This window comes from Musca domestica, unplaced genomic scaffold, assembly GCF_030504385.1.
Source record: "Musca domestica strain aabys unplaced genomic scaffold, Musca_domestica.polishedcontigs.V.1.1 60, whole genome shotgun sequence".
Lineage (NCBI taxonomy): Eukaryota > Metazoa > Arthropoda > Insecta > Diptera > Muscidae > Musca > Musca domestica.
In genome coordinates this window covers 845642-867212 of record NW_026712364.1, presented here as the reverse complement: position 1 = coordinate 867212, position 21571 = coordinate 845642, and the positions used below count along the sequence as shown (strand labels likewise).

The 21571-nt window shown below is 34.1% G+C and overlaps 1 protein-coding gene and 1 long non-coding RNA gene across 4 annotated transcripts in view; one reads left to right on the top strand and one right to left on the bottom strand.

The window, feature by feature from the left end:
• Positions 1-21571, top strand: part of LOC101898514 (probable serine/threonine-protein kinase vps15) — a 178247-nt gene that overhangs the window by 97357 nt on the left and 59319 nt on the right. The gene's annotated exons all lie outside the window — the stretch shown is intronic.
• Positions 11879-12556, bottom strand: LOC131805772 (uncharacterized). Its single transcript, XR_009343818.1, has 2 exons — positions 12412-12556; positions 11879-12294 (listed from the first exon to the last, which is right to left on the bottom strand). It is a non-coding gene; the product is annotated as an uncharacterized LOC131805772 (long non-coding RNA).

Here is a 21571-nt window from a genome sequence, read left to right as displayed (position 1 = left end):
GCTGGAAAACCACAAGTGGCTATCTTTGGAGCACTCCAGCATTTAAATGTGAATAAATCTTTTGTGTCTCGTACCCTCGCTCGTTAGCGTGATACTGGTAGCGTAGCCCGACATCAAGGAAGTGGACGGAAGAAAGCAGCAACATCAGTAGAATTGGTTCGAAAAGTAAAGAAGCGACGTGATCGAAAACCTCGTCGCAGTGGCCGAAAAATGGCTCGCGAGCTGAACATATCGCAATATTTCATTCGGCAAATATTGAAAAATGAGCTCGAGGTAAAGCCATTGCCATGGAAATTCCAAAAAGTGCAAGAACTTACAACGCGACAGAAAGAAAATAGACTCAAAAGAGCTAAAGAGTTACTTCGCTTGGCCGAAAGTGGTGAACTGCCGACAAACAAAATGATCGTGTTTACTTCGGGTGGCCACCAGACCAGACACTCAAGCATCGGCCATGGTGATGGTGTTGGACGCCATAACAGCCGATGGTCGCTCTCCGCTCGTATTAATCGATTGTGGCATCAGAATAAATGCCGAATATTATCTCGAAAATATTCTTAAAGCCTTAAGCATGCAAACATTTTGTCCGCAGACCTTGGATATTCCAACAGGACTCAGCACCATCGCACTCAGCCCGCGCCACCCAAGAATGGTTACAAAATGAGGTTCCTCGCTTCATTTCCAGCGCACAATGGCTACCAAAATCTCCGGATACCAATCCGTTGGACTGTTGTGTCTGAAGTATTTTGGAAAGCAAGGTTGGCACTAAAAAATACCAAAGTGTGGATCACCTCAAGCAAGCGCTTCGCCGGGAATGGGCCAAAATACCGCAGAGCAACATTCGAGCAGCGTGTGATCATTGGCCGTTTGAAGGACATAATTTGTGTCAAAGGTGACCAATTCGAACAAATCTAAACTTATTCTAAAATTTGATGCTATTTTCGACATTTTTTGGTTTCATTCAATAAAATTAAAAAAAAATTAAAAATTTTGGCGTTTGACTTTGTTGCAATTTTTTTTATCTCAACCTGTTTAGTACATTTCGAACAATGATAGCACACATTTCAAAAACCAACTCCATATCTCAATCACAAATATTAACAGTGACAGGATTTTAGATCCATCCATTCCAAATTTAGTACAATTAAGTACTTTTCGAACAATTATTTTACACATGTCTCAATTCCAGATATTATCAGTGACATATACATTAAAGTTTAGGATTTCTGCTCACGCAATACCAAATTTGGTACCATTTAGTACTTTTGGTACATTTATAAAACGCATTTCCAAACCACCGCCAAACCCCAAACACAGATACCATCAGAAATCTAAATATCTTTTTTTCAGAATTTAATCTCTATTCCTTCAAACAATACCATACTTAGTACAATTTAGTACATTTTTAAAATCACCTCCATATCTCAGAATTGTATCTCCATCCCTTCACCCAATATCAAATATAGTACCATTCAGTACTTTTCGTACAATTACAGTACCCATTTCTGATTCGGTCTCCATATCTCAATTCCTGATACCAACATAGAACTAAATATCAAATTTCGGGATTCCAGCTTTATCACTTCACCCAATACCAAATTTAGTAACATTTAGTACTTTACATTTCCGAGACCAATTTAAATTCTCAAACCAACCAACAAAAGGGACCCCGATACACAATTTCAAAATTCCAGCTTCACTTTTTCAACTTAAAACAAACTGTTCCAAATTTAGTACCATTTAGTACAGTTCCCCCACTTAGTGCACATTTTCAAAACCACCTTAATATATCAAACTTACTTTCCAACCTTGATTCTCATACTAAATTCCAAATTTTAGCTCTATCCGTTCACAAAATACCAAATGGTACAATTTTAGAAGTTTAGTACCATTTTAGAATTCTTCATGACCCTTAGTTCGAATTTCCCAAAAACCCTTTGGTACATCTATCCTAAACTCCATTTGCTACTCTCATTCCAAATTTCAGAATTCCGTTTCTCCAATAACAATTATTAAATTTTTAGTACATTTTAGTACTTTTCGTACCCTTTTAGTACGAATTTCCATAAATCCAGTGAGGCATGAAGTAACTGAGTAAATATTATTGGGAAAGTAACCAGACATACCTAATGTAAGATTTTACATGGCATTTCCTATTGCCCTCTTTTCTCTCTCTCTCTCTCTCTCTCTCTCTCTCTCTCCCTTACTCTTTGACACCACGAAAATATTCCATTCTAAAGAAAAATATATCCTTCATTTAAAATACCTAAACTATGAAAACTTGCATCCGCCCAAAGTTCAATTTGCTAATTAATATGAAAATTTAATTTCTGACTGCCGCACTTTTTCGACAATACATATAAATTATGCAAATGATAATTATCCTGCAAGTATCCATAATATGTAGCAAACGATGGAATTAATTGAAATGCATAAACTAATAAAAATTTATTGGGTTTCCCCAGTAGATTATAAATACATACTTGCATTTATATAAACACACACATACATATATAAAATAACATACATATATATGTATTGGCATACGACCTCAATGAATACGTAATTAGTTAAAAGCCCAACCCCAGCTAGGCTACTCATCGAGCATACATCAATAAATAATTTTGACTTTATTTGCATTTAGATTAATTTGGAATAATTCGAAATTGCAATTGGAGCATATCCTGTTGTTCCATTGCGGTATTATGCCTAGCAATGATTAGCAAATGCATTTTCGAGTGATGCATTTCCCAGTGAAGCAAAAAAAACGTATAAAATAGGGAACTTTCAGCAGGGAAGGAGAGTTTACCACAATTGCAACTTTTAAAATTGGGTTTTAGGTAAATAGAAAATTATTGGGGTATTAAATAGGAATAAGATACTAATCAAATTTATTCCAGATGAAACGGTTGAGGCTAGAATTTTGGAATTTTGCACCAGGATCAGTCTTGTTGCGTTGTCGTGTGATAAAACATGGATTTTGAGGAAATTCGTACCAAAAAGGGTACGAGAAGTACATGAATATAATGAAAATTAAATACTTTGAATTGGACAAATGGAAGGGAACTTGCTTAAATTTGGATTGAGAGTCACTGAGGGAGTGCAGGATTGATATACCAAAGGGTTTTTGGAAATTCGAACTTTAAGGCTAAGTTTAAAGTTTAAAAAATGGTACCAAATGGTATTATGTGAACGGATAGAGCTAAAAACTTGAAATTTGGTATGAGAATCATGGTTGGAAAGTAAGTTTGATATACGAAAGTGGATTTTTAGAAATGTATACTAAGTGTGCGAAATGTACTAAATGGTACTAAATTTGTTTTGGGTGAACGTTTGAAGCTGGAATTTTGAAATTTTGTTTTGGGATTCCCTGCGGGGTGGTTAGTCTGTGATCAAGAGAAATGTGAATTACAAGTTCACAAAAAAGTACTAAATAGTGCTATATTTGGTAAAGTTTTGTATTGGTTGAACAGAAAGAAATTTAAATTTAAAATTTAGTATTAGTACCGCTATTCATGTGTAGGCTTGTAGCTTTTTATACTATAATTGTACCAAAAGTACTGAATTGTACTATATTTGGTGTTGGTATGGGAGATAGAGATAAAATTCTGTAATATCATATTTAGATTACTGATGGTACTTGTGTTTGAGATCTCCGGTGGTTTCGAGAAGCATCCTATACTTGTACGAAAAGTACTAAATGATACAAAATTCGGGATTGGGTGAAAGGATAGAGCCGGAATCCTCACATTTGATATTGAGATCTCTGTTGGTATCTGGAATTGAGATATGGACGTGATTTTAGAAATGAGTGCCATAATTGTACGAAAAGTACTAAATAGTACTAATTTCTTTATTGGGTGAAGGAATACAGCAGAAATCCTGAAATTTAATATGGATCTCACTGTTAGCGTCTGTGGTTGATATATAGAAGTGGTTTTGGAAATGTGTACTATAATTGTATGAAAAGTATTAAATGTTACTAAATTTGGTATTGGGTGAGGGATGGGGCTGGAATCCCAATATTCGATATAAATGTCACTGTTGGTGTTTGTGGTTAAGATGTAGAGGAGGTTTCCGAAATGTGTACTATAATTGTCCGATAAGTACAAAATAGTACTAAATTCGGCATTGGGTGAAGAAATTAGATCAGAAATCCTGAAATTTTATATGAAACTCATGTCGAAAAGTACTAAATGGTACTTAATTACAAAAAAATCTAAAATATCATATTTAGATTACTGCTGGTACTTGTGTTTCAGATTTGGTTTGGAGAAGCGTCCTATATTTGTACGAAAAGTACTAAATGACATTTTATATGAATCTCAATGTTGGTGTCTGTGGTTGAGATATAGAAGTGGTTTTGGAAAAGTGTACTATAATTGTATGAAAAGTACTAAATGGTACTTCATTTGGTATTGGGTGAAGAGATGGAGCTGGAATCCCAAAATTTGAAATTGAGATATCTATTGATAATTGGGATTCAGATATCGGAGTGCTTTTGGAAAATTTGTACGAAAATTATAAATGGTACAAAATTTGGATATTGGGTGAAGGGTAAGGGCTGGAATCCTTAAATTTGATATGGAGATCTCTGTTGGTATCTTGAATTCAGATATGGAGGTGGTTTTGGAAATTTCTACTATAATTGTACGAAAGTACAGAATTGAACTATGTTTGGTATTGGGTGAAGGAATAGAGCTGAAACCGTCAAATTTCATATTTCTATAACTATTGGTGTCTAAGATTGAGGTATGGAACAATTTTGCAAATGAGTACTAAAATTATACGAAAAATACTAAATTGTACTAAATTTGGTAATGAGGTAAAATCCTGAAAATTTATATTGTAATCATGTGTTGAGATATGAAGGTGGTTTCGGTGATATAAACGTTCGGAAAGTACTAAACTGTACTAATTTTGGATCACTGTTGGTGTCTAGGATGGAGAGATGGATATTGCTTTGGATATGCATACTAAATTCTACTAAATTTGGTATTGGATGAAGGAATATAGCTGATATTCTGAAATTTGATATTGAGGTCACTATAGGTTTCTAGGGTTTACATATGGCGTTAACTTTGAATACTTTTGGACAGAAAAATTGCATTGTGCAATGGTTGTACATATATTCTCCTTCGTAAACTTAAAAACGAACGACTTTGAAGACTTTTTGGTGTAGAAGGGAAACATTTTCCAATTATTTTTGTTCCGAAAAAGGAAAAACTTAACCAATCTATAAAATTTTGAAAGTCTGAAATTTTAGTACAATATATGAAGTTTTGAGAAAAAAAAATGGTCAAACTGAAATAATTGTGAATTTTGAGTACTAAAACGACCTAATACGTACTCTTGAAATGGATCTAAAATTTTAAGGTGGACTTTTCTCTGACGAAGTAGCGGGCCCTTGCTAATATATTATAAATAGCTCGTTGAATATTATTCAATAATTGGACCATGACTAGCCGATAACTCAAATGTATTTATATGACAACACCGCTTTGTTTTACCTATATTTCGTTAACAGCTGGTTTATAACGAAATTTAATCGACAGCTCTTCCAATCTTCGTCAACAGGTAGTCGGAAGCATTCCGATAGCTAGGGTGTAGCATGTCGATAGATGGTCCATTACGCAACGATAGCTTATCGAAAGTCTAGCTATACATTATAAATAGCTAGTGGGAAGCTCGTCGAAAGCTAGTGAATTGTTCGTCGATGGCTTGTATATAGCTCACTTCGAACTATAGCATGTGGGAAATCGAAAGATGGTAAATAATGTAACGATGCCACGTCGATGGGACAGGGTGAGATAAAAAAACTGCAACAAAGTCAAACGCCATAATTTTTACATTTTTCATCAAAATTTTATTGAATGAAAGCAAACAATTTCAGAAATAGCATTAAATTTTAAAATAAGTTTAGATTCGTTCGAATTGGTCACCTTTGGCACGAATTATGGCCTTCAAACGGCCAATGAAACCGTCAAACGCTGCCCGAATGTTGCTCTGCTATATTTTGGCCCATTTCCGGCGAAGTGATTGCTTGAGGTGATCGACACTTTGGTATTTTTTAGTGCCAACCTTGCTTTCCAAAAAACTCCAGACACAATAGTCCAACGGATTGGTACCCGGAGATTTTGGCATTGACATTGTGCGCTGGAATAGAAGCGAGGAACCTCATTTTGTAACCACGCTTGGGTGGCGCGTGCTGAGTCCTGTTGGAATGTCCAAGGTCTGCGGCCAAAATGTTTGCGTGCCCAAGGCCTTAATACACCCTCCAGAATATTTTCGCGATAACATTCGTCATTTATTCTGATGCCACGGTCGATTAATGCGAGCAGAGAGCAACCATCGGCTATTATGGCGGCCCACACCATCACCATGGCCGGCTTAAGGCTTGAGTTCTGGTGGCCAACCTAAGGTGAATATTTTCAGCTGACCTCTTTGGCAAGTAAATACGATAATTTTGTTTGTTTACAAACTGCTGGACAACGAATGTTTTCTCATCGGAGAAAACCAAATTCGACAGTTAACCACTTTCGGCCAAGCGAAGCAACTCTTTAGCTCTTTTGAGTCTATTTTCTTTCCGGTACGGTGTTAGTTCTTGCACTTTTTGGTATTTCAAGGGCAATGGCTTGACCCCGAGCTCATTTTTCAATATTTGCCGAATGGAAAATTGCGATATGTTCAGCTCACTAGCCACTGAATCGGTCACTTCGACGCGGGTTCCCGATCAAGTCGCTTCTTTACTTTTCGAACCATTTCTGCTGATGTTGACGTTTTCTTCCGTCCACCTCCACTTCCTTGACGTCGGGCTACGCTACCAGTATCACGGTAACGAGGGATGGTACGAGACACAAAAGATTTATTCACATTTAAATGCTGGAGAGCTCTAACGATAGCCACTTGTGGGTTTCCAGTCAAATATAAAGAAATCACACTATCACGCTTGAATTCCATCACGAATAACTTTTGGAAAATTCTGGAAAATTCTCAACAAAATGCTTTTTTACGCTTGTAATGAGCTGTCACTGGAATAATTTGAACAGCTGTCGGACGAGTGGTTTAGAAAAGAAAGCAGTCTTAAGTCAGTTGCAGTTTTTTCATCTCACTCTGTATAGCTTACCGATTGCCAATCGAAATTTCGTCGATGTCTCCTCAAAAACTCCTCGATAGCTCGTCAGTAGTTAACCTATATATAATAAATGCTATAATATTATATATAGCTAGTAGATAGCTCAACAAAGGCTAGGCAATTGTTCATCCATTGTTCGGCTATAGCTTATAGAGAGATTTTCTATAGATCATCTTTAACTCAACCATAAATCGATTATTGATTGAAATATAATAATGGCTCTTTAAAAGCTCGTCGATAGCTAGACGGTAGAACTCCGAAAGAAAAAAACAGCTGTCGATAATTTGCCTCTATTTTATAGATGGGCTGGGGGTAGCTCGTCGAAAGCTTGGAAATTTTTCACCACTGTCTATTCGATGGCTAGTTTTGTTTATAGATCACATTTAACTAGTCGTAGCACACCGATGGCTTGTCGGTATCAAGTAGAAGGTTAATAAATATTGTTCTGTTCCCGAACTGCAAGAATGTACAAATTCTACAACAATAACCGATTTTCAAAACTGCAGATAATGGAACTCTTGCAGGTTATGGAACAGAACATATATTATAAATAGCTCGCCGATAAATAGTCAATAGTACGCCAATGACTTGTCAATGGTATTGGGAGTTCGTCGATACCCAAACTGGAACTTTTTCTGGATGCAACGTATTGCTTTGGCAATACTTCTGACTGATTTTCACTTCAAAATTCCGCTTATTTTTTTTTTTTTTAATTCCAAAAAGTAAGACTCTGCAATTAGAACAAAATATTAAACAAATAATGGCATTGAAAAGGGAGGAGGTGCTTTATCGAGACCACCTCTTATTTTGTATTTTCTTTAAAGGTACTTAGCCTTTGGGAGAAAGCCTTTAACACTCTTCACACCATCACGAATCCAGCCGTTTCATGTGGTTTCTTTTCATTTTTTGGCAACCTTCACGAACCGACATCAAAACTATTGACCCCAAACTTTGTTGAACACGCAAAATTTATGTCAAAAAAGCTGCATTTATTTTTTTTTTTTCACTTTCTTCACTTCGACAGTTAACAACTGAAAGTCGACAACAATCAAAGGAAAAAATATGAGAAAAACGGAAAAATAAAGGTCAGGCAATATTGTAATACCGATGGCTCCTGCTAACGTTTCGTAGTGTGTTTAGCCTTAAATACTAATTTTAGTCGGCGAGATGTTATCAAAATCGATTGATGAATGTTGCGTGTATGAATGCCATAATGTTTTTTAGTTTCCTTCCCTCCCCCTCCCCTCGGGAAATTGTATGCTAGGCTATGGCAAAGGAAACGAGTTATTTCCATTTTTTTGTATTTGTAATTTCGAAAAAAAACACGTCATATCGGACATGTTCTACAATGAAGCAAAGGATATATGCCGCAAAGAAGAGAGTATATGCTCTGTTCCAGAACCTACAAGAATATACAAGTTTTGATTTTTTTTTTCGATATCATAAAGAAACAAGTAAAAAAGCTGTAAGTTCGGGCGGGCCGAACTTTGAATACCCTCCACCATTTGGTACAGATTTAATAATTTTCAAAAAAAAAAAAAAAAAAAAAAAAAAACAAAGTAAAATAAAATCCGCTAAAAAATCTGTTAAAATCTTAAAAATACCGAATGTAGCCGTATATTAGGGTCTTTACGACGATGTGTACCTGCATAGGCAACTTTTGTCACAAGCTATTACTATATTCAAATGCGAATCTTGAAAAAATGTGTTTATAATTTAGCTAAAATCATCAAAATACCGAATATAGGGAGGTACCATGGTGGTTATAAAACGTGGACCTGCATAGACAATTTGCTGTCATAGGCTTTAGTATCCATTACGAATTTTAAACACAAAATTTGAAATAATTCCGGTAAATAATGTCGTTAAAATCATCAAAACACCGAATATCGGGAGGTGCCGTTATATGGGGGCTATATGAAGACGTGGACCTACATGGCCCATTTTCAATACCTGCAGACATAATACGCATTTGAGTAAAATTTTAGCAACCTACTTCATTTCGTTCGGAAGCTAGAGTAATTTCCACAGACGGACAGACGGACGGACAGACATTGATAAATCGACATAGAATTTTATGCCGATTAAGAATACTTTGTGTGGTCTAAAATGTATCTTTCGATAGATAGATTGCGTAGGGGTCTAATAGGGCTGGGTTTTTGCAAATTCGTACAAAAAGGATACGAAAAGTGCTAAAATGCTAGAATTCTGAAATTTGGAATGAAAATCACTGATGGAGTGCAGGATAACCCAAAGGGTTTTGGTTTTTTTTTTTTGAAAATTCGAACTTTAAAGTTACGAAAAGCTCTAAAATTTCACAAAACTTCTAAAATAGTAACATTTGGTATTATCTGAACGGATTGAGCTTAAACCTTCGTGTGAGAATTAATGTTAAGAAGTAATGTTGGTTGAAGGTACTAAATTTGAAACCGTTTGGTTTTGGGTGAACGAACGAAGCTGGAATTTGGTAATTTTGTATTGGGGTCCCTGTTTGTGGTATGTTCGAGAATTAATGGTTGCTTTGGAAATTTTTGTACGAATATTACTAAATGGTACTAAATTTCGTACAATTTAGCGTTGGATGAACAGAGAAGCTGGTAATTTGAAATTTTGGTATTGGGGGTCCCTGTTAGTAGTAGAATTGTGATTAAGACGTGGTTTTGGAAATTTGTACTAAAAGTTCATAAAAAGTACTGAGTAGTACTTTATTTGGTACAATTTGGTATTACGTGAACATATAGTGCATGGAAGTCTTAAATTTGGTATTAGGGAGTAGCCCGGACATATTGAGGTGGTTTTGGAAATGTGTACTAAAATTGTTGGAAAAGTACTAAATAGTACTAAATTTGGTATTGGCTGAAGAAATAGAGCTGAAATCCTGAAACTTCATCAGATGTCACTGTTGAAGTTTGTGGTTAAGATATAGTAGTGGTTTCGGAAATGTGTACCATAATTGTACGAAAAGGGAAATGTGTTATATATTTGTACAAAAAGTACTGAATGGTACTAAATTTGGTATTGCGTGAAGGGATAGAAATAGAATTCCAAAATATGATAATAAGATAACTGTTGGTATCTTTGGTTCATATTTTTCCATTACTAAATGGTACTAAATTTTTGTATTGGGTGAAGGGATAGGGCTGGAATCCTCAATTTTGATATTGAGGTCTTTGTTAAAATCTGAAATTGAGACATGAAGCGAGTTTCGGAAATGTGTACTAAAATTGTACAAAAAGTACTAAGTGGTACTAAAATGGGCATTAGGTAAAGGGATCGAGCTGAAATCCCGAGATTTGATATTGAAGTCTCTGGGATTGAGATGTGAGGGTGGTTTGGGAAATGTGTACTATAATTGCAAGAAAAGTAATGAATGGTACCAAAAAGGGTATTAAGTGAAGGGATACAAATACAATTCTGAAATTTGATGTTTAGATAAGTGATGGTATATCTGTTTGAGATTTAGTTTGGAAATGCGTCCTATATTCGCACGGAAAGTACTAAATAGTACTGAATTTGGTATTGGGTGAAAGGATAGGGCTGGAATCCTCAATTTTGATATTGAGGCCTTTGTTGATATCTGAAATTGAGACATGAAGGGGGTTTCGGAAATGTATACTAATATTGTACGAAAAGTACTAAGTGGTACTAAAGTGGGTAATAGGTAAAGGGATCGAGCTGAAATCCCGAGATTTGATATTCAGGTCTCTAGAATTAAGATGTGGAGGTGGTTAAGGAAATGTTTACTATAATTGTACGAAAAGGGAAATGTGTTATATATTTATACAAAAGTACTAAATGGTGCTAAGTTTTGGTATTTGGAAAAGGGATAGAGATAAAATTCTGAAATTTGATGTTTAGATTACTGATGGTATGTCTGTTTGAGATTTGGCGATAGTTTGGAAATGCGTCCTATATTTGTACGAAAAGTACCGAATGGTACTTAATTTGGTATTCGGTGAAGGGATAGACACAGAATCCCGAAATTTGATATTAAGGTCTCTGTTAGTATCTGGGTTTGAAATATGGATGTGGTTTAGGAAATTTGTACCATAATTGTACGAAAAGTACTGAATGGTACTATATTTAGTATTGGGCGTAGGAATAGGGCTGGAATCCTCAAATTTGATAGAGATGTCACTCTAAGTGTCTGTGGTTAAGATATTGAAGTGGTTTTGGACATACGTCCCATATTTGTACAAAAAATTGTAAATGGTACTAAATTTGGTATTTGGTGAAGGAATAGCACTGAAATTCTGAAATTTAATATATATATATCACTGTTAGTGTCTGCGGTTAAGATATGGAGGTGGTTTTGGATATGCATCCTATATCCATACGAAAAGTACAAAATGGTACTAAATTTGGTATAGATTGAAGAAATAAGGCTGAAATCCTCGAATTTGAACTGCAGGTCTCTGTTGGTATTCGGAATTGAGAGATGGAGGTGGTTTTTGAAATGTGTATTATAATTGTGCGAAAAGTACTAAATAGTACTATATTTTGGTCTTGGCTGAAGGAATAGAGCAGAAATCCTGAAATTTGATATAAATGTCTATTTTGCTGTTTCTGGTTAAGATATGGAGATACTTTTGGAAATGTGTACTATAATTATTCGAAAAAGTTCTAAGTGTTCTTAAATTTGGTATTGGGTGAAGGGATAGAGCTGGAATTAAAAAACCTTGAAAGTCGGAAAATTTAGTACGATTTATGAAATTTTGATTAAAAAATTACAATTCCGAAATGAGCCACATTTTTAGAAAATACAAATTTTATTTTTTTACACATTTAAAACATAATAAAAAATAAAAAAACGGAAGGAGATTAAATTTAAGAAGCCATATTATCATACAAATTAATTTATCATAATTTTTTTCTCTTTCGATAATGTTCTCTTTCTCGGGAAACTGCAAAACTCCAAAAATATTTGTAGATAAATTGCAGTATCTGATCTAAAAAGACTTCTCTTCTAATTGTGGGCTGGGCTCCGGCTACCACTTTCTTTAGTTTTGTACAGCAACACTAATTCTATCATGTCTTCTCCGACCTCCTTGTTTTCTCAGGACTCCAACGCTAATTTCCATCTACCATTTTTCTTAAGCAATATTGGTAAGCGAAAATATTTGTAGCAAAAATAGCATTAAATCAAAAACAATAACAGAAACCTAAAACGAAACATGCGAGAATACAACAAAACGGAAATGAGAGAATGATTCGAACAGTATTTGTTTGTTACATTTATTTTTTCTTGGTTTTGTTGCAAATTTTCACTACCCACTCACCTGGGTCAGGGTTTCACTGTTGAGCTCATAGAAATCGTAGGCCGTAAATTTGATGGGATTTTGTCTAATTTGTAAAATGAAATCGTCTAACAGCGGTGATTTCATCGGCGATGATGTCAGCTTCGATAGTATGGCCGAAGTCTATAAAAAAAGAAAGAAGAAATGAAATGAGACAAGTCAAGGAAAGAACGATTTGTAGTTTGGGATAAGAGCAAATAAATGTGTGAGGTTAGTACAATCGTAGAAATTGAGTAGCAAATTATGGAAATTTTGGGGGTGCGCCACTTCAAGAAACCCATAGAAACACACAAACGATATTAAATACTAAAAATACATTTTAAATTTCTTAAAAATCGACGTTTAAAGGCCTTGAAGATCTCTGGAAAAATTCTTTAAAAAATCCACGTTTAAAGGCCTTCTTTAAAAAATAGACATTTAAAGGCCTTGAAGATCTTTGGAAAAATTCTTTAAAAAATCCACGTTTAAAGGCCTTGATAGGGACTTGACAAATTCCTTAAAAAATAGACATTTAAATGCCTTGAAGACCTTTGGAAAAATTCTTTAAAAAATCCACGTTTAAAGGCCTTGAAGGTCTTTGGAAAAATTCTTTAAAAAATTCACGTTTAAAGGCCTTGAAGGTCTTTGGAAACATTTTTTAACAAATCCACGCTTAAAGGCCTTGAAGGTCTTTGGAAAAATTCTTTAAAAAATTCACGTTTAAAGGCCTTGAAGGTCTTTGGAAACATTTTTTAACAAATCCACGCTTAAAGGCCTTGAAGATCTCTAGAAAAATTCTTTAAAAAATCCACGTTTAAAGGCCTTGAAAGTCTCTGGAAAAATTATTTAAAAAATCCACGTTTAAAGGCCTTGAAGATCTCTGGAAAAATTCTTTAAGAAATATACATTTAAAGGCCTTGAAGATCTCTGGAAAAATTCTTTAAAAAATCTACGTTAAAAGGCCTTGAAGATCTCTGGAAAAATTCTTTAAAAAATCCACATTTAAAGGCCTTGAAGATCTCTGGAAAAAATCTTTAAAAAATCTACGTTAAAAGGCCTTGATGAGGACCTGAAAATTCTTTAAAAATCCACGTTTAAAGACCTTGAAGATCTCTGGAAAAATTCTTAAAAAATCCTCGTTTTTAGGCCTTGATGAGGACCTGAAAATTCTTTAAAAATCCACGTTTAAAAGACTTGATGAGGACCTGAAAATTCTTTAAAAATCCACGTTTAAAAGACTTGATGAGGACCTGAAAATTCTTTAAAAATCCACGTTTAAAAGACTTGATGAGGACCTGAAAATTCTTTAAAAATCCACGTTTAAAAGATTTGAAGATATCTGAAAAGTTCTTTAAAAAATCCACGTTTTAAGGCCTTGACGAGGACCTAAAAAATTCTTTAAAAAATCCACGTTTAAAGTCCTTGATAGGGACTTGAAAAATGCTTTAAAAAATCCACGTTTAAAGTCCTTGATAGGGACTTGAACAATTCTTTAAAAAATCCACGTTTAAAGGCCTTGGTAGGGTTCTGAAAAAACTTCTTTAAAAAATCCACGTTTAAAGGGCTTGACGAGGACCTAAAAAATTCTTTAAAAAATCCACGTTTAAAGGACTTGACGAGGACCTAAAAAATTCTATAAAAAATCCACGTTTAAAGGCCTTGACGAAGACCTAAAAAATTCTTTAAAAAAATCCACGGTCAAAGGCCTTGAAGATCTCTGGAAAATTTATTTTAAAAATCCACGTTTAAAGGCCTTGCAGATCTCTGGAAAAATTCTTTAAAAAATCCACTTTTAGAGGCCATGAAGGTCTCTGGAAAAATTCTTTAAAAAATCCACGTTTAAAGCCCTTGATAGGAACTTGAAAAAATCTTTAAAAAATCTACGTTTAAAGCCCTTGATAGGAACTTGAAAAAATCTATAAAAAATCCACGTTTAAAGCCTTGATAGGGACTTGAAAAAATCTTTAAAAAATCCAGGTTTAAAGCCCATGATAGGGACTTGAAAAATTCTTTAAAAAATCCACGTAGAAAGACCTTGAAGAGCTCTGGAAAAATTCTTTAAAAAATCCACGTTTAAAGGCCTTGACGAGGACCTAAAAAATTATTTAAAAAATCCACGTTTAAAGGCCTTGACGAGGACCTACAAAATTATTTAAAAAATCCACGTTTAAAGGCCTTGACGAGGACCTAAAATTTTTTTTAAAAAATCCACGTTTAAAGGCCTTGACGAGGACCTAAAAAATTCTTTAAAAAATCCACGTTTAAAGGCCTTGACGAGGACCTAAAAAATTATTTAAAAAATCCACGTTTAAAGGCCTTGACGAGGACCTAAAATTTTTTTAAAAAAATCCACGTTTAAAGGCCTTGACGACGACCAAAAAAATTCTATAAAAATTCCACGTTTAAAGGCCTTGACGAGGACCTAAAAAATTCTTTAAAAAATCCACGTTTGAAGGCCTCGACGAGGACCTAAAAAATTCTTTAAAAAATCCACGTTTAAAGGCATTGACGAGGACCTAAAAAATTCTATAAAAAATCCACGTTTAAAGGCCTTGACGAGGACCTAAAAAATTCTTTTAAAAATCCACGTTTAAAGGCCTTGACGAGGACCTAAAAAATTCTTTTAAAAATCCACGTTTAAAGCCCTTGACGAGGACCTAAAAAATTCTTTAAAAAATCCACGTTTAAAGGCCTTGGTAGGGACTTGAAAAATTCTTTAAAAAATCCACGTTTAAAGGCCTTGGTAAGGACTTGAAAAATTCTTTAAAAAATCCACGTTTAAAGGCCTTGGTAGGGACTTGAAAAATTCTTTAAAAAATCCACGTTTAAAGGCCTTGATGATCTCTGGAAAATTTATTTTAAAAATCCACGTTTAAAGGCCTTGAAGATATCTGGGAAATTTATTTTAAAAATCCACGTTTGAAAGCCTTCACTAAGACCTAAAAAATTCTTTAAAAAATCCACGTTTAAAGGCCTTGACGAAGACCTAAAAAATTCTTTAAAAAATCCACGTTTAAAGGCCTTGACGAAGACCTAAAAAATTCTTTAAAAAATCCACGTTTAAAGGCCTTGAAGATCTCTGGTAACTTATATCTGAAAAAAATTCTTTAAAAATCCCTGTTTAAAACCTTAATAAAGACTTCTCGAAAAAACTCACCATCAGAGAGATCTTATCACACAGCCGACAAAGATATATAAACTTGATAACATTCGGCAATAGAGGAAATAACAATTTCACAATAAAACTCCATTCAAAATCCACTTTCAATATAGCTATGGTTAGAATATAACAAGCTTCGGTAAAATCAAGAAGACACAGAAAATGCACAAAAAATAATCGGAAGCCATATAAACGAGAGCCAAGTTTCGAAACGAGGAGAATTTTTGAATAAATCCATTTCATGGTCACAAAACACTGCCATTGATGCCGTTGGAGTCCGGGAATAATAACTCCATGATTTTGACCGGGAATGTGGATTAGGATTTCACCAAATTTACATTGGGCGCCACTCGATGAATTATTTGAAGACGTTTCTAGGTTTGCCTTCTCTTGCAAATATATAGACGCCGTTCCATGGAGTTCTGCCAATGCATCAAGTATCTCCCAACTGAACACCACCGTTTGAAGATAAATACTTGTCACGGTTAAACGCGGTAGCAAATAATAGAAAATATATTCAAAATCTAAATCCAAATCCATGTTATCCATCATAATTTGAGTAAATAACCATCCGCCTTCAAGTATCCAATAGTAGTGGTACAGGAAATCAATCACCCATATCATTTGACTTTGTGGTTTGGTGGATGAGTAAACTTCTCAAGGCATTTTGAATATTTTGGAATACCATAAGAATTTCATTCTCCTTGCCCCGCTGTACAATACTTAGTCCACACATCAGTACGTGACCAATTTCATATCCATAATCTAGAAATTGCCACACCGATATCGTTATGCTGATGAAAAATCCTTCATCGCCATGAAACATTGGATAGATGCAGTAGACGTATGAGACCCAGAGGCCAATGATGGTTAAAATCGATGTATACGCGAGCAGTAGCACTTCGAGTTGATTATTTTGGGCGACATTTGTCTGGCCCATTAAACGAAAATACCAGCGATAGATTTCTTTAGAAATTCTAGGATTCATACTGTTGTTGTTGTTGCACTTTATACCTCCTATTACTGAATAGAACACATTATTGTCATTGTTCGGTCAATGGTGTAATTATTCAATATGACTGATATCAATTAATTAATTAATTTAATTAATTATTGTCATCAGGGAGAAAAATTAAATAAATACTAAAATTAGTGAAATAAGTGACTGGAAGTAGTTCAAGAAAAAAGAAATCTTGAAATTTCGCACGAGTTTCAGAATTGGTGTATAGGCGTGTGATGAGGCTGGGTTTGTGGAAAATCGTACTAAAATTTTACGAACAATTCTAAGATGTACTAAAAATTGACCATTATTGGACAAACGGAGTGAAATTTGGTATGAGAGTCATTTACTGAATGCAGGATAGTTGTACCAAAGGGTTTTTGGAAATTCGAACTTTAAGGTTAATGTTACACTTGGTATTATGCGAAAGGATTGTTGTAAAATCTTGAAATTGGGTAGGAGAATCAATTCTTGGAAATGTGGTTTATGAAAGGAGGTGGTTCTGAAAATTTGTAAAAAAGTGTGCGAACTGAACTAAATGAATTTTCAAGTCCTCATCAAGCCCTCTAGACGTGGATTCTTAAAGAATTTTTCCAGAGATCTTTAAGGCCTTTGCACCTGGATTTGTTAAAGATTTCTTTTCCACAGATATTCAAGGCCTTCAACAGATCTTCAAGGCATTAAACGTGGATTTTTTAAAGAATTTTTCAAGAGATCTTCAAGTCCTTTAAACATGGATTTTTTGTAGAATTTTTTCAGAGGTCTTCAAGGCTCTTAAACGTGGATTTTTTAAAAAAATTTTCCACAGATCATCAAGGTCTTTAAACGTGGATTTTTAAAGAATTTTTCGGCAGATCTTCAAGGTCTTTAATCGTGGATTTCTAAAGAAATTTTCCAGAGATCTTCAAGGCCTTTAAACGTGGATTTTTTAAAGATTTTTTCCAAAGATCTTAAGGCCTTTAAACCTGGATTTTTTAAAGATTTTTTCCAGAGATCTTTAAGGCCTTTAAACCTGGATTTTTTAAAGATTTCTTTTCCACAGATCTTCAAGGCCTTCCACAGATCTTCAAGGCATTTATACGTGGGTTTTTTAAAGAATTTTTTAAGAGATCTTCAAGTCCTTTTAACATGGATTTTTTGAAGAATTTTTTCAGAGGTCTTCAAGGCCCTTAAACGTGGATTTTTCCACAGATCTTCAAGGTCTTTAAATGTGGATTTTTAAAAAAAATTTTCGACAGATCGTCAAGGTCTTTAAACGTGGATTTTTTTTAAAAAATTTATCAGAGATCTTCAAAGTCTTTAAACGCGGATTTTTTTAAAGAATTTTTCGACAGATCTTTAAAGTCTTTAATCGCGGATTTTTAAAGAAATTTTCCAGAGATCTTCAAGGCCTTTAAACGTGGATTTTTTAAAGATTTTTTCCAGAGACCTTCAAGGCCTGTAAACGTGGTTTTTTTAAAGATTTTTCCAGAGATCTTTAAGGCCTTTGCACCTGGATTTGTTAAAGATTTTTCCAGAGATCTTTAAGGCCTTTGCACCTGGATTTGTTAAAGATTTCTTTTCCACAGATCTTCAAGGCCTTCCACAGATCTTCAAGGCATATATACGTGGGTTTTTTAAAGAATTTTTCAAGAGATCTTCAAGTCCTTTAAACATGGATTTTTTGAAGATTTTTTTTTTCAGAGGTCTTCAAGGCCCTTAAACGTGGATTTTTCCACAGATCTTCAAGGTCTTTAAATGTGGATTTTTAAAAAAAAAATTCGACAGATCGTCAAGGTCTTTAAACGTGGATTTTTAAAGAAATTTTCCAGAGATCTTCAAGGCCTTTAAACGTGGATTTTTTAAAGATTTTTTCAAGAGACCTTCAAGGCCTGTAAACCTGGATTTTTCAAAGATTTTTACCAAAGATCTTAAGGCCTTTAAACCTGGATTTTTTAAAGATTTTTTCCAGAGGTCTTCAAGGCCTTTAAACGTGGATTTTTAAAGAATTTTTCAAGTCCTCATCAAGACATTTAAACGTGGATTTTTTAAAGAATTTTTCAAGTCCTCATCAAGGACTTAAAACGTGGATTTTTTAAAGAATTTTTCAAGTCCTCATCAAGGACTTAAAACCTGGATTTTTTAAAGAATTTTTCAAGTCCTCATCAAGGACTTAAAACCTGGATTTTTTAAAGAATTTTTCCAGAGATCTTCAAGTCTTTAAACGTGGATTTTTTCCAGAAATCTTCAAGGTCTTTTTAAAGAATTTTTCTGGCCCTCATCAAGTCCTTTAAACGTGGATTTTTTAAAGAAGTTTTCCCGACCTCATTAAGGCCTTTAATCATGGATTTTTTATAGATTTTTTCCAGAGATTTTCAAGGCCTTTAAACGTAGATTTTGTTGAGGTTGTTTTGGAAATGTCTACTAAAGTGCACGAAGAGTACTAAATATATTTTGTAAATATGGTACAATTTGGTATTGGGCGAACTTTTTGAAATGTGAAATTTAGTATTAATGCCGCTGTTCATATGTAGCCTAGACATATGGAGGTGGTTTTGGAAATGTGTACAATAATTGTACGAAAAGTACCGAATGGTACTTAATCTAATATTAGGCGAAAAATAGAATACCTCAATTTGATATCGAGGTCCCAACTGGTCCCAACTGATATGGAGATGGTCTCAGAAATGTGTACTAAAATTTAACGAAATGTACTAAATAACACTCAAATTAGTACAGAGAGAAGTGATAGAGCTGGAATCTTGAAATTTTATATTGAGGTCTCTGTTGGTATCTGGTACTGAGATGTGGGGGTGGTTTAGAATATGGGTACTATAATTGTACGAAAAGTACTGAATAATACCAAATCTAGTATTAAGTGAAGGAATAGATATAGAATTCTGAAATTTAATATTTAAATTACTGATGGTACCTGCGTTTGACATCTCACGGTAATTTGAAAATGCGTCCTATATTCGTACGAAAAGTACTAAATGGTACTTAATTTGGTATTGGATGAAGGGATAGAGATGGAATCATGAAATTGGATATTGAGGTCCATCTGGGATTGAGATATGGAGGTTGTTTTAGAAATGTGTACTATAATTGTTTGAAAAGTACCAAGTGGTACTAAATTGGGTATTAGGTGAAGGGTTAAAGCTGGGGTCCTGAAATGGATATTGAGGTCTCTGTTGGTATCTGGAATCTAGACATGGAGGTTGTTGTGAAAATTTGTACTAAATATTTGAGATATGAAGGTTGATTTACAAATTTTAGCACACAATTGTATTTAAGATATGGAGGTGGTTCTGGAAATTTGTACTATAATTGTTCGAAAAGTTCTAAATAGAACTAAATTTAGCATTGGGTTTAAGGAATGGAGCTGAAAGCCTTAAATTTGCTATTAAGGTCTCTGTTGACATTTGGAATTGAATTATGGAGATGGTTTTGGAAATGTGTCCCATATTTGTTCGAGAAGTACTAAATGGTACTAACTGGGGGTAACTGCTGAAAAAATACACGTTTAAAGACCTTGATGAGGATGGGAAAAGTTCTTTAAACAATCCACCTTTAAAAGGCTTAATGAGGTCGAGAAAAGTTCTTCAAACAATCCACGCTTAAGGGCTTTGAAAAAATCCACTTTTGATGGTCTTGAAAATTAATTTAAAAAATTCTTTGAAAAATCAGAATTGAGGGATTGGTTAAGATCTTAAAAAGTTCTATAAAAACTCTACATTTGAAGACCTTGAAAATCAATTGAAAAATGGTTTAAAAATACACGTTTGACAGCCTTGATAAGGTCTTAAAATTTTTTTGGAAAAATCCACATTTAAAGGCCTTTAAGAGGATTTGGAAAATGCTTTAACAAATCCAAGTTTGATGGCCTTCAAAATCAAACTCAAAATCATTAAAAAATCAAAGTTTGAAAGCCCTTTTAAGGTCTTAAAACATCTTTGAAAAAACCCGCTTTCTAAGGCCTTAAAGAGGACTTGGAAAAAATCTTTAAAAAATCCACGTTTGATGGCCTTGAAAATTAATTAAAAAAATCTTTAAAAATTCCAAGTTAAATGGCCTTGATGAGGAGACGAAACAATATTTTTTTAATCCACGTTTAAAAGCCTTGATTAGGATTTTATTTTTTTTTTTTTCAAAACCCACGTTTGAATGCCTTGATGAAAATTAGAAAAATTCTTTAAAAATCTACGTTTAAAGGCCTTGAGATGAATTGATTTTTTTAAATGTCCACATTTGAATTCCCTGATAAGAACAAGGAAAAAAGAAGTACACTTTTAAAGACCTTGAAGAACTCCAGAAAATTCTTTGCAAAATCCACATTTAGAGGCCTTGAAGATCTCTGGAAAAATTCTTTGCAAAATCCACATTTAGAGGCCTTGAAGATCTCTGGAAAAATTCTTTAAAAAATCCACGTTTAAAGGCCTTGATGAGGACCTGAAAAATTATTTAAAAAATCCACGTTTAAAGGCCTTGATGAGGACCTGAAATTTTTTTTAAAAAATTCACGTTTAAAGTCCTTGATAAGGACCTGAAAAATTCTTTAAAAAATCCACGTTTAAAGGCCTTGGTGAGGATTTGAAAAATTCTTTAAAAATCCACGTTTAAAGGCCTTGGTGGGGATTTGAAAAATTCTTTAAAAAATCCACGTTTAAAGGCCTTGGTGTGAATTTGAAAAATTCTTTAAAAATCCACGTTTAAAGGCCTTGGTGAGGATTTGAAAAATTCTTTAAAAATCCACGTTTAAAGGCCTTGGTGAGGATTTGAACAATTCTTTAAAAATCCACGTTTAAAGGCCTTGGTGAGGATTTGAAAAATTCTTTAAAAATCCACGTTTAAAGGCCTTGGTGGGGATTTGAAAAATCCTTTAAAAAATCCACGTTTAAAGGCCTTGGTGTGAATTTGAAAAATTCTTTAAAAATCCACGTTTAAAGGCCTTGGTGAGGATTTGAAAAATTCTTTAAAAATCCACGTTCAAAGGCCTTGGTGAGGATTTGAAAAATTCTTTAAAA